Source organism: Bombus terrestris, chromosome 12 (genome assembly GCF_910591885.1).
Source record: "Bombus terrestris chromosome 12, iyBomTerr1.2, whole genome shotgun sequence".
NCBI lineage: Eukaryota > Metazoa > Arthropoda > Insecta > Hymenoptera > Apidae > Bombus > Bombus terrestris.
Window position 1 is genome coordinate 92794 of NC_063280.1, and position 13889 is coordinate 106682.

The 13889-nt window shown below is 33.9% G+C and overlaps 1 protein-coding gene across 4 annotated transcripts in view; it reads right to left on the bottom strand.

Annotated features, from left to right (window-relative positions):
• Nucleotides 1–13889, bottom strand: part of LOC100644219 (elongation of very long chain fatty acids protein AAEL008004) — a 78107-nt gene that overhangs the window by 36341 nt on the left and 27877 nt on the right. Inside the window, exon 1 of one of the 4 annotated variants that reach the window (XM_012314439.3) lies at nt 5316–5595. The exons of the other annotated variants lie outside the window; for them this stretch is intronic. The gene's annotated coding sequence lies outside the window, so the exon portion shown is untranslated. Of the gene's footprint in view, nt 1–5315; nt 5596–13889 lie in introns of those variants that run through there. 4 annotated transcript variants of the gene reach the window in all.

Here is a 13889-nt window from a genome sequence, read left to right on the forward strand (position 1 = left end):
GATTCATATTATGTTCTTCTGGATTTGACATTTTAACAGATTAATCACTCTGACGCGTCTATACAATATTGCTAAAGGAAACATCTATTTACACATTCCTATTCAATCAAGCAAACACGTTGACATCCATCGTTTCATTTCTAGTCAAATCTTGATTGTACAACCACATGACAATTACGATCTCCCATTTGATCCGCGATCGTACGTTTTGCATATACGTATTTTGATAGAAGGAACGAAATTACATGCACATAAACAACAAATTAACTGCAAGCATGCTGCTGCAATATAGGTAAGAAGTAAACAAAGAGACTTACCAACCAACTACTTGCGTATACTCATTCTTATACTCATTGAATTAAGAAATAAATTGTTCAAAGTATCGAATTAAAAGCCATACCTCAATAGTCAAATTCTGTTCAAATTGTAATTCTTAGGTTTTAGAACGGTGATTGCATGAGAAATTTATCTATTAATTTAGAAGCATGCGGATATTGATAGACAAGTAAAAAATAATTGGCTTTTCCCAAACATTGTATTGTGTGTTAATGGGTTACATATATTTCAATAGCAATCATTTTCAAGCGCGTTATTCAAAAAATAAATAATCTAAGAAAAAAGTCATGAATATTATCAAAGAATTTACATCCGTGGATTACACTCGAGTAAATTAATTAGCCAAACGATCTATTAACATACTGAGATATATACATACTAGATTGATTATCAGTTGTATACACTGTAAATATACATAATAAGTATGTTTTAATATAAAAGTAAATTGAACTCGATTGAGACACTCGTATTTTGATAATCGTTTAATAATAAATTGAAAAACCGAAGTACGACGAATATAAAAAGAAGTACGGTTAAAAATGAATCAATGTCGACTCATTTTTAAAAAATGTAAATTTATCAAACAAAAAGGAATTTAAATTAATGTAATGGTGTGTTGTTGAAAATTTGGTTCAAAAATCAGGCAATGTCAAAAAGCTTTTGCAAACTCTTTGAAGTTTCACCTCCTATTCTTGGAAAATGAATATTAATAAAAAAAAAAAAAGAGTTTCGATCGATCAAGTGACGCATTGCTCCTGAAACTATGTCCGCTACGCTTTCTTCTTGTCAGCTATTTTTATTTTTATCGGTATCGCGCGAGCGAAAAAGGATTGCAAGAACGCGAGCAACCATTTTCGTTGCCATTGGCAGTGAAGCAGGAACATAAGTAATATGATAATTCTCTATACGAAATTTATGAAATTGTTACGCGAGCAGTCGCGTTCGATCTGCGTGAAAGTAGGAAGTAGATGGGATAAATTTATTGAATTTCATTACCTGGGATCGGTATGTCTGACTTAACTTTTACAAAGACAACCTGTACTTCGTATACCTACATATATACTGCGTCTATAATGAAATTGAAATCTAATTAAAGAGATAAAAGTGAAATTTCAGTTTGCGAAAGGCAACTTAAGTTTGATTCAACATGACGGAATTTCTAGGATCAATTAATTAAAAGTTAGGTAGGAATTATCATTGGCAGGAACAAAAGTAGGTGTGCATTTCCTACTTCCTTCCCTTTTCTCCTTTTCTATCTTATAACCTTCTTCCTACTTTTCCTCTCCTGTCACATTTTTTTTATAGATATTCTTTATAGATATAGAAATTCCTCAAGTCCACCAAAACATGCACATAATTTGGATATTATTATAAACATACACACTACATACATATGTACTTTTGTGAATATAAAATATCTTTATATATTTCAAGAAAAGCAATGAAATGAGTAGAAATTTTACCTAAGCAACAGCTTATATGTACAATGTATTTAATTTAAAAATTCTGATGAAAAGATTTTGCACGTATCTACTATAGTCAACGAACGATTAGCTTGACGACCTATATTTAACGCTGGCATTCAAGAATTTTCTGACACATGTAGTCCTATATTTACATTCCTATATTACAATTCTGTATGTTTTAGATGCAATCAAAAAGACCTACTCTATATTCGTTGAAAAGATAATTAAATAATAAATAATTGACGAGTGCTTGAAAAGTATTAGTCAGGTGATAATATAAAATTAATTCCATAAGCTCGTTTCAATGAATAAAGTGAGTAAAGAAAGGCCTCTTATGCCAGTTATTGCCTATGTTCCTGTTTTTGCTCTCTTTCACTTCTTCGAATCTTTAGTCGTTCATTACGTTAATCGATGCAGAAGTGAAATTTCTCATTTAATCTATATCCTTCGATCTATTAAAGCAATTGACTCATTTTGCGGAAACGACGCGTATTAAAATCATATGGAATTTCTAAATAATTATACGATCGTGATTCAAGAGTCGAAAATAAAAAATAAAAAAGACGATGGTGAAAATGAAGAATAATTTTACAAGCCATACTTAAATAATAATTTGAAAATTTAAAATGCTGGGTATGTCAACAACATATTTAATATACTGCTTTGTAATTTCGCTTGCAATGTTTATACTCATGAAATATTAAACGCTGCTATTTTATGTCCCCTCTATAAGTCACTTTGTTTCCATTTTCCTTGTAAAATGAATCAAAGGGAACGCTTATAACAGCACGCGTAATTATCGAACAGCTTTAAGAGGAAATGGCGAGAATTACTTCAATACAAATCGTGTTGTCAGTCATGTAATACTTCGCGTTCATTGGAAAGTGCGAAATGTGAAATCATAACCTAAACCTGTTAAGCGTTTACACGTTTCCTACCTTATTCTCATTTCTGTCTAAAAAGAGTTACGCGCAATTTATATATATTTTGCCATAAATGATATTTTTGCACGAGAATATTGATCGCTTGTAAACGAACATTCTGAATAGCATGGAAAATTTTCACGGTGGTAGATGTTGTTCCATTCCTCTTCAGGAATCAAGAACGCGATCAAAAAAGGTTTGTTGAGAATGCAACTGAAGTGAAATCTATAATGAATGCAAAGATTCTGTACAGGAAAAAGGATACGAGAATTGAAAGTTAAACAAAGAAACCTCTCAAGGCTGCTTGCGACGCTCGTACTTACATTAGAGCGGTATAAAAATACTGTTTAAAGAGTAAAACGAGAAACTTAGAGATTATGACATTCTCGATTTCACGTGGCAAGGTCAAGATCTCAACTGGCGCTTTCTAAATGAAACTTAACGACAACTATGTCAGTTACTTTAAATGACTGAAAATCATAGCAATGTAAGTATATTTTTCACAAGGAAATTTAAGAAGGCAATGTTTATAATCGTCATTTTTCTCTGTACAAACGATTCATGGAGTTGAGCTTCTCAATGTAGAAGTAAGTCAGCCCACCACTATTTCCCATAAAATAGCAGTTTATGTTCATTATTACAAAAAGTTGATTGCACCTTTCAAGTTATGAAAACGTATCGTGATAGAGAATAGAGGTTGTTATAATTCAATTAATTATAAAAGTAAAGATTTAGATAAAACCTATGAAACTAAAACTTTTAGATGATACATTTAAAAGTTAGGATACATAACTGCGTGAATTCAGATTCTCAAAGCGATAGGAAATATTTAATACATATCCATGTAATAAAATAGAAAATTTCATACAGAGTCATTTTATCGCGACATGTGTATTGCTTCCTGTTTCGTAATACGTATATACTCGTATGACAACGCGTGAGAACAAATCGCTTGTTCTCGTGCAACTTAGCTAAAACCTCAAAAATTCAATTATCCCTCTTTGATCAAAATCTCGTTATTAGAAACAAAACGAAACATAAGGTCAAGGAATATTAGATCTCGAACGAAGAGGAAGCATTGACCTCTTCTAAATGTGTTCTTGCATTTTCGTGCTTATCTAACTCTCGTGATATACGTATATCCTTACAATACAACCTGCATGATTCGCACGACCTTGATGAATATACTTGCACGCATGCATTTTTCCTTCGAATGACATGTTTCGAAGAAGGTCCGTTTACAACACGTCCGAATGAAATGGAAAGTAATTTGACTGGATCAGCGAGCCTACATGGTTCACCGCAGAGAACCACCGGTGACGCGAACGTACAACAGTTCCATGTCTTTCCGGTTTATACGCGGAAATTCTTGGCAATATCGTACTGAAATCGTGGCGAAATCGTACCGAGTTCGAGCACCGAGATGCAGGAGACAACCCCGGAACCAACTGTAAACAAGTCCCAAGGCTTCGTTATGTATCACTGTCTACAGGTTAGAGTGAAATTGCAACGTGTGACGCGTAACTAGATTTCTAGTTAGAACTCTGGTCGTTCACCTATGGAGAATTGTCTAAAGGAAACGAAGAAAGACGAGGAACTGACGTTCTAGGAAACAGAGATACCAGCCGATCAAGTGGAAAGGAACTTTACTGGATTATGATCTTCGTAGAATCTCGTGTATCTAACCTGATTTGTAAAACTAGAGCTAAGTGAAATCGCAATGTAGATTGAATAATTTAAAATATTACATCTTGAATTTTCGCGAATATGGGATAAGATGAACATTTTTTAAATTAAATTTTATAGGTGAAATTTGAAGATTTACTATTTGAAGATAAAAGAAAGAATTTAAAAAATAGATAAGAAATCAAAAATGTATAAAGAACAAATGTGTTTTAATGTTTGCAAGGAACGACGGCGAAAGAACTCAATGTCTAAGCTCATTCTAAAATTTCGTTCTCACTGGCATCGTATGCTGGCTAATATCAATTTCTTAATAACGGGATTACAAAGATAAGTGACCGATGAAACGTACAGAAAACCGGTCGGCAACATCGCAGGAATCCACATCAAATGCAATCGTGACAGGGAGAAAGACCGGTTGAGGAATTACAGTAGGGTAGCAAGTAAACGTAAATCGAGAGAACCTCCCAAGGACATTTCTGCTGTGGAAATCAGGATATCACCGATTGATCATCGATCGTTCATTTCTAATGTTTCCTTTTGCAATTTTATTCCATACTTACTAAAATCATAAAGATCTAATCTAGAAATCGTATGAAGCTAACGATTATACTACCAAAGCAGGTGTGACACCTATAATACAACTTTCCTTTTTTTCTTTCTTTTTTTTTTTTTAAATACGTAATTATGGAGATTGCACGCTTCCCCCTCCCCCTCAAAAGTATGAAACTTTCATCCTCTTTAGAACTCTAATCGACAATTTTACATATAAGCAAAATTTCAGAATTATTCAAAACTTTGAAATATAAGCAAAGAAATTACTATCGTGATCTTCGATCTTTAAAATATAATTAATAGAGTAGATAGTCCCAAGTATAAAAAAGATTCCAAATGTACATCCTCTTACCGAAAATGAATTAGTTCACGGACAATCGTATGACGATTCACGTCACAGCACCACCATCTACCTACGTATTTATTTACGACCAACTTAGAGGGAGTGTACCCAGAATTGGTTTTCCTTTCAAACTTTAAACACCACCTGGTCGTCGCGAACGAACGATCGATTAAAGTAGCCTGGAAAAATTGCAACGGAAATCGGCGCACGTCGGATCGATGTATGTGCGTTTGTGAATTAGTGGATATCGCGACGACCCTCGATCTCGCGTGATCCGACGTTCCTGATGGACTGAGAGGGCCGATTCGATCGTACCACGCTGCCGCTACTTTCTACCAACTTGGGAGTAGGAAAAGCTGCCGGAAGGGGGGTATCAAACGATAAACCTGGATACAGACGAATTGGAGGGGCAAGTTGTTTTTTCGTACAAATTTTGTGGTGACTTTTGCACTCTTTCGTTAAGGACTCAATCCTGCTACAATGCAAGAGATACAGTGTTGATTACAGAAAGCCGTTAGAATAAGTCGTGACTTCTTAGTTTCTTCCTGTTCATAAAGACAAAAGACTCAGGATTAACGTTGAATTAGTTTCTGAGAGTAATTTGAAGTAATCTCAAATGGTAAAATTGGATAGAAGACAGTGAATCATTTAGCAATTTGAATTGAACGTCTCAAATAACATAAAAGAGGTGCATACCTGTCTATAAAACAAGGGGAAGTAATGAACGTTTATTTGGCTGACTTTAATTTATTTCTAAGGTTCGGTGTGGTGATATATTCGTGGATGAAATAAGTGTAATATTAGAACTCAAATTTCGAAAAAATCAATTCAAAATCAATTTCAAACACGAATAAACGAATAAATACGATAGATGAATATCGTAATTAAGAACCCATTAGGCGGCATCATTCGTTACTGGGTGAGAATGTAAGTAAAAAAGATACTTGCACAATAAACCTTGTGAAATAACTAAATGAAAAAATTCGCTACTCATCTAACAAAGATTACCTGTTCTGTTTTTACCGGACATAGAATTTCCTGACATAGAGTGTGCATAGATATATGTAAATGCAGATTTTTTAGATCGATCAAGATCACTAGATCAAGGTCGATCAATTTTGGTCTATATGATTACTCAATTTTCACATTAAGAGACTGCTTTTTCTATCTTTCATGATATAAATGATCCATCAAACATCTTGGATCAGGCATCTTGTCAATACGATTTGTTTCATAATTATTTGACTGTCATCACCGACTACATTGATTACTTTTGTACGACTCTAAGCACTCTAACATCACAATACTCACTTACACTTACACAATAAACACTTACAATCTCTCTACATTTCTTCAATAACATGGAAATCATAAGGAAATGATTACGAGAGACGATTGAAATCGTTTGGAAACGATTATACAAACACTCAAAGCGATTGAATGGCACGAAAGATCGTTATTTTCATGAAAACTGAAAACTTTTCAAATGAAAACTGAGAAAAACGTTGTTCATACATCGTACTTTTGACGTTCGTGTCCTTTTCGAATCTTGATCGATGTGCAAGCGCTCGAGAGAAAGGGCGACAGAAAGACATCCACGAATGCTTCATTAAGACCAACAGAAAAATCATAAAACATAAATATTTCGAATGCTTTATCATTCCTGATGAAATTTACATAACAAAAAGTAGAAACAAAAAATTAAAAAGCAACGAAAAGATAGGAAGACATTACTGGCAGTAGTGACAAAAATTACCTACGCATCGATCAACTGCAATCGAACTGCAACAATATTTTCAATTAAAAATTAAAAACTACTCGTCGAACTGAACGATCGTTAAGGTATTGCACTTCAACTTTTACTTTTTCATGCGTGCTCACGAAATAGAAAAATTGTATAGGAAAACGCGATTTCGAGATAGAACCGTTTTACTTTTCAAACGTTAATGCTTTTAGACCGATCAAAAGGCAGGTCGCTTTACTTTTACCGATATTTATGCGTTTTCATGCTACGTGAGCACCGAATATGGATCATCGCGATCATATAAAATATTCTACGATAAAAATGTCAAATCGTTTCTATCTTCCCTGATATAACGATGAAACGATTGTGGTATAAACGGGAAAAGATTAAAAAAAATCATCTGTTCTCGTTCTTTTTATTAATACTTAAAAATCTGTATTTCTGGCAGCCTAGCTTAAATAATAACAAATAAGCGCAAAGATATGATGATCTCTATCACTTCTCACTTTTATCAATTTTGGACAACCAAGAATACAATAACAGAAGTGTAGATGCATAATGTAGATACCAGTAACGACATAATTTAATCATTTGAGTCACACGTTCACATTTTGCGTCGAAAAGTCTCAGTACATTTGAATGCTACGGATGACTGACAGTAATTTGTATTTCATTGTTATATTCTGAATAATTTTTATTGAACAAAACTTAAAATATTTATAAATTAGTAGTATGCATATATAATAATATAGATGTATTTCATAAAGTAATAAATATGACGAGCTCTACTGTGCCGCTTGTTTCTTTTCGCAATCGATTAAGACAAGCGCTACCGCGCTATTCGGAATTTTTCAACCTTGTTTTTTCAGTGACTCCTCGGATTCATACGATTAACTGAACTCTAAAAAGGAATAAAAGAAGAATTTTCATCATCTCCATCAGTTCTCATCAATTTGAAACAAAATTTTGCAAATAAAAATTCATTAATAAAAATGTATCACGAATGATGGGCGCATCAATGATGCCATATATTAATTCTAAAAAAACAAAACCGAAGACGTGATCATCTCCAGCAGTTTTCACCTGCGCTAATTTTTAGAAAATTCTACAGATTAGACTATCATTAACAAGGATGTATCGCGAATGAGACAGACATCGATAATAACATAGATTTGTGACGGCACTCGACAAGCCAAATATGACCACTCGACAGTAACTAATGTCGGACGACGGCAGCGCAGTGGTTAGCGCCTCAACAGAACTGCAAGAACTCTTTAACAAAATCAGCGATTACTATCATACATGGAAACTAAAAATTAACGCAAGCAAATGCGAAACCATACTATTCAGACCCATGACAAGCAAAATCGGCCCAGCAGAAAGGGAACAAGTCAGGAAATTCCGCCTAAAAGAAAAAGCAAACGAAGAGAACCTCATACCACACAAAAATTGCGTAAAATACCTAGGAATAAACATAGATGAAAAACTAAATTATAAGCAACACATCGAAATCCAACTCTCCAAAGCCAGCAAAGCTTTTTGGAATACAAAAAGGCTGTTTTATTCCAGACTTCTCGATAGCAAAGTAAAAATCATGTGCTACCAATCGCTAATAAGACCCATTATAACCTACGGCTGTCCAATATAGTACAACATACCAGCGTCAATAATGGAAAAAATTCGCATATTTGAAAGAAAATGCATCAGAGCTTGCCTGAGCATTTACAGATCAGAACACAGCGGATACAGAAAATACGTAAAAAACAAAAAAATATACGATTTAGCCAACATCCACCGCATCGACTGTCACATCCTAAAACTAACGAGAAATCACTTCTCGCAAGCCGCGAAGATCAAAGAAAACAGCCTAATCTTCGGCTGCTTATACCCAAACGACGCATACTTCAAAAACACTCTGTTAACAGGCTACATCCTCCCCGAAGCCTTTCTATACCTAGACGAAAGAAACTATCTCCAAGACCAAAACAACATACCCATAATTTATCATATGCAAAGGAAAATAGGAATGAAATCTATTCGATACGAGGAAAACCTAGATGGCCGCACGGCAGACACTAGGTGGAGATACAACATGGCCCTCCTCCAAAAGGATACAGAAGACAAACACAGAAAAAACACAAAAAAATATTGGTGGATACGGAATCCACAACAAAAAACAACAAGATAAAGAGCCACAGAACGGCAACGCTCACCGAATAAAAGTGTAAATATGTACATATGTAAATATGTAAATAGATAAACAAATATTATACTAATCCCACAGAACACCCCTCCCCACCCCTCCCAGTCCATCCCCTCCCAGCCCCTCCCTAATAGGCTAGCGAACTGTCCTGTTTTTGCGTCCAGGCTTTCAGGACATAAATTAAAATATCGTACATAAGCACAGCGCAACAGCGGCTTAATTTTATTTTATTTAACATTAATAATCTCAAAAAAAAAAAAAAAAGAGAGAAAAGAATGTAATAATGCATGGCTACGTCGTACCGTCGCGTATCGGTACTCTTGCCTGTACCACCCTACAATTAGAATTCAGCGTTTATTCTGGAAAAAAAAATGATGTAAAAAAAATATGTAAAAAACCTGGAATTAATAAACAAAGATAAAAAAAAAAAAAGTGGTTAGCGCCTTAGGTTACGAACGTTCGGAACCCGGGTGCGAATCCCGACGACCGGAGTCCGATTTTTTTTCCACGCATTAAAAAATTAGACAAAAAATGGCAGTACCCCAGCAGCGATATCTACAGCCGCCAACTACAATTATTACGGACATATACCACCTCAGATTAACCGAATTTCCTTGATAAAAACTCTTAATTTTTCAATTACAAAGAAAAAAAGACTGCCATGGCTACTTCATAATTATTAATTTCAAATCTTTCCTCGTGCCTGATTTTTCAATCGCGCATTGCTGACACTGCAAAACAGTCGAAAGCTATTAATCAGTAAGAACATATATGGTTATAAATGGTACAAACTAAACAAGACACCAAGGCGTCCCAAATCTTTTTCCTTAAATGTATTGCCTAGAGCCCAAAGTAGCGAACGTGACATTTCAAGCGAAGAGAAAATGTTAATACCCTCACGCATCGTTAAGCGAATGAACAATTGCGCGGTGAAGTCGCTTACGTACGATTGGCCAAGATGGACTTTTAGAAGAAAATCGGCGCGGGCAATCAGTCACGCGTGCAATCGTGCACGTTCGAAGCGAACTTCTTAGTCATTTTCTGCGTCGCGGCGCGACGGTTTGTCTCGCCGCGACGGTTCGTCGCGTGTTGCAATTTCGTCGAGTCGTCGAGTCATGAAGTTGTCGAATTTTCGTCGAGCCCGTCGGGACACAGAATGGTGGCGAAGCTGGAAGAAAACGAGAGGAAAGAGGCAGAAGGACCGAGTGTATTTAGCAAGAGATTTGCAGCTACCTCCGATGATTGGCTCCCTATTCGATTTTGCAATCGGCCGTTGCGTCGAACCGGCAACTATTGCAAATACGAGCGCGCCTGCGCGCTGTCTTCAATTAATATTAGTAATCTCGTAGAAAGGAGCACCGAGTGTCGAAAGATGAACCGAAGACGCGGTTCTGTTACGTAGCACTCTGGTCTCCGTTGCTTGCTTTGATTTGTGGTTCACATGTTCACATGTTGTTATAACATGTAATTCACAATCGTGTATCCGGATGTTAAACTAGTTTTAAAAAGTGATTTTTAGAAAAATAATTATAAGTTATAAATAGGATAGTTTTCAATAATTAAAACGAATATCATTTGCTTGAAAAGTTTAGGAACGGTCAAAAAAAAAAATGGTGTCAAAGTCTACTATAATGGATGCAAAATAGGACAAATTCTTTTTGTAATTGCCTTAAAATTCTTTTAGATACATATAAATAAAATTATTAAAATTAAAAAGTAGATATTAATTTCGGTTCTGATATTGTGGTAGAGGAATTTTTTAATATCAGAATATTTTAACATTTGCCTAATTTCCCTTACAAGATGTAAGCAGAAATATAAATTAGAAATAGAAATGTGATATAATTTGCAGTAGAAATTAGCGTAGTTTGCAATCGAAATAATCGGATCATTCGAATCATCTAAGCTGACTATGGGATTAATCTTATGAAAATGTTTTTATAGGTTCGAAAGCATTCTAGAAAGAAATAAATTGAGAGTTGAAAAATTTCAGGTAGATTTTGCGAGATTCACTCGCTCGATCGAAATAAGAATCCGATATTTTAGTTTGCGGACTTGGAGATTGTTGTCAGAAAGATATAAAGTGGCTGAGTCATCGTATTATGATGTAAAATCGGTAATTTCCAAAAATAAAAGTCTTGGACAAATTTGCATATTGTGAAATTCACACAGAGAACATTCAACGCAAATCGCAACAACGACGATTGATGGTTCCATGGAAAATTTTATATGAAATGTTTTAAACAATTAAAAGACCACTTAAATGTTTCTGCAACTAACGAGAAGAGATATAAACCGCACATATTAATTAATTATTCGTTAGACGAATGCTACTTTCAAGAAGCATGTTAATTTGTAAATATTCGGCAATCGCCCAGGATAATGTTTAAAATGTATAATAAATTTATAACTTTAAAACAAATATTTAAATGAGGAGGAAATCAACACGAATTTAATAAAAATGTTCTTAATAACGGCGTCTAAGTGCGACTCGCAGATCCATGAAACATACGCGATGTGTAACTGCTGAAAATGTCAAAATGTCAGTTTTGAGGAAAGTATACGTAAATCGCGATAAATCATGATTGTATTTTTATAGATGGTATGCGGTTTTAAACATGATTTCCGATTTACCATTATAATAGCGTAAATGCTAACAAACCTCGGAGATTCTCAGAAACCAGACACTTTTATACAAACAATCGATGCTTTTTCAATAGAGTCGTTAACTTTTAACCTTATGAATATTTCCACATGGGGCTTATCTATGCATCGAATCAAGTGATTATATTTTATGTCTTTGTATGGATACATATAGGAAACCAAATAAGCGCTAGTTTATATTCTTGGTGATATTTGTGGAGAGTTTTGCATTTCATTTCATTCGGTTATACTTCATATATGGATATTTTTAACACAACAGATAATGTTTGCTTAAACTTAAACGTATGAATTATGCATAATCAAAGCAAATTTCGTAAGAACTAGAATAAAAAAAGACGATTTACGAAAATGAACTAAAATAATAACTAATTAACACGAAAACATCGCAATAAAAATCTCGCTGCGGTTCTTCCCCTTAGTCATGTCTTTTATATAATGAAAAAAAGAGAAAAAGAAAAGCAATTACATTATTGCGAAAAATAAACAGAGAAGTGTTATTCAAATATATGCAATTTTCTGAATTAATCGAAGTATTTCTTCTATACATTTGATGCAACTATCCCTTTGTCTATTCAAATGAAAATTACTTAACGATATGGTCTACAAATTTCTCCAGGCTCATTTTTCATCCGATACAATAACACGGCACAAAAAATATCAAAAGTACATGAAAACAAGTTAGGTAAGGAAAACTTGTTTTGCTATTATTCCAAATGAAAACTGTGTACAATTTATCATTGTCATTATATACACATTTGCATTTATTTGTATTGTAACATACAATTCTCCCCAAAGCAAGAAGCAGATTCTCTCCAAAGAAAGAAATTGCTTCACGAAACTGATATTTATCTCAGCTATTTCCTCGACAAATATCTATATGACGTAATATTTACCTAGTTACGTAAAAAATCAACAAACAATATTGACAGATTGCTCTGGAATAACTATTATAAAGGAGAGGGATAATCAAAGTTAAGACGACAACTTGCTTTATCATGCAACTATTGAAGAATTATTAACTCTAAGTTTCTGATAGGGACGCGTTAACATATAATTATACACGAGTCTTTCTTATACGTTTTTTTTTAAAGGATGAAAAGAACACTGAAATGTAATATAAATAATACATGTAGCGTTTATAAACTTTGGAAAAAGTATAATGTATTAACACTTTTCATAAAATAATATTTTATTTAATGAATATGTTATGGTTATATATTTTCCATAAGTATATTACAAGTATTTCATAAGTATATTTTACATTAATAATATTACAGATAGTAGCCCATTTTTTGTAATCTATAATACATTTTCTTTTTTATTCGCCAACATGAAAAAGTGACTAATCTCCAATTGACTCGTAATTAGACACATTGTATAGTAAAGTCTTCGGACGGCGCGCGATTTCTATCTACTGCGACTATAAAATATGTCCCAATTTACAAATTGATCATAATGTTTTTCTCTCTCTTTCTCTTTCTCTCTTTCTCTTTCTCTCTCTCTCTCTCTCTCTCTCTCTCTCTCTGCTGTTTCTAGAAAACAGGTTTCTTATCTAAATGGAATAATTGGCGACATGTACATTTCCACACATTACATCTCCGGACGCGAGAGAGTTGCAGTTTGATAGGCGTTCGATTTTAATACTTACAATAAAATCAGTTTTACTAGAGACTTATCTATTGTTGGCACGCTTTTAAAGTGTTCAATTTAATTACTATTAAAATTATTTTCCTTTCTTAAAAAATTCTGATGATACAAAACAAAAATATACATAAAAAATTCTGAAGTTTTATTGGGAAGAGGGACATTTTTTATCAAACAACTCCCTTACAATCCATGAAGATCCACATTATGCGCGCCCTTTACTTTTCATTGATATATTATATTTTACGCTACTGTTTGCTTTATCTCTTTTTGAGTTTTTTGTTACAACGCTATTTTATGGACATCGTTTTATAAAATCTTCCATTTT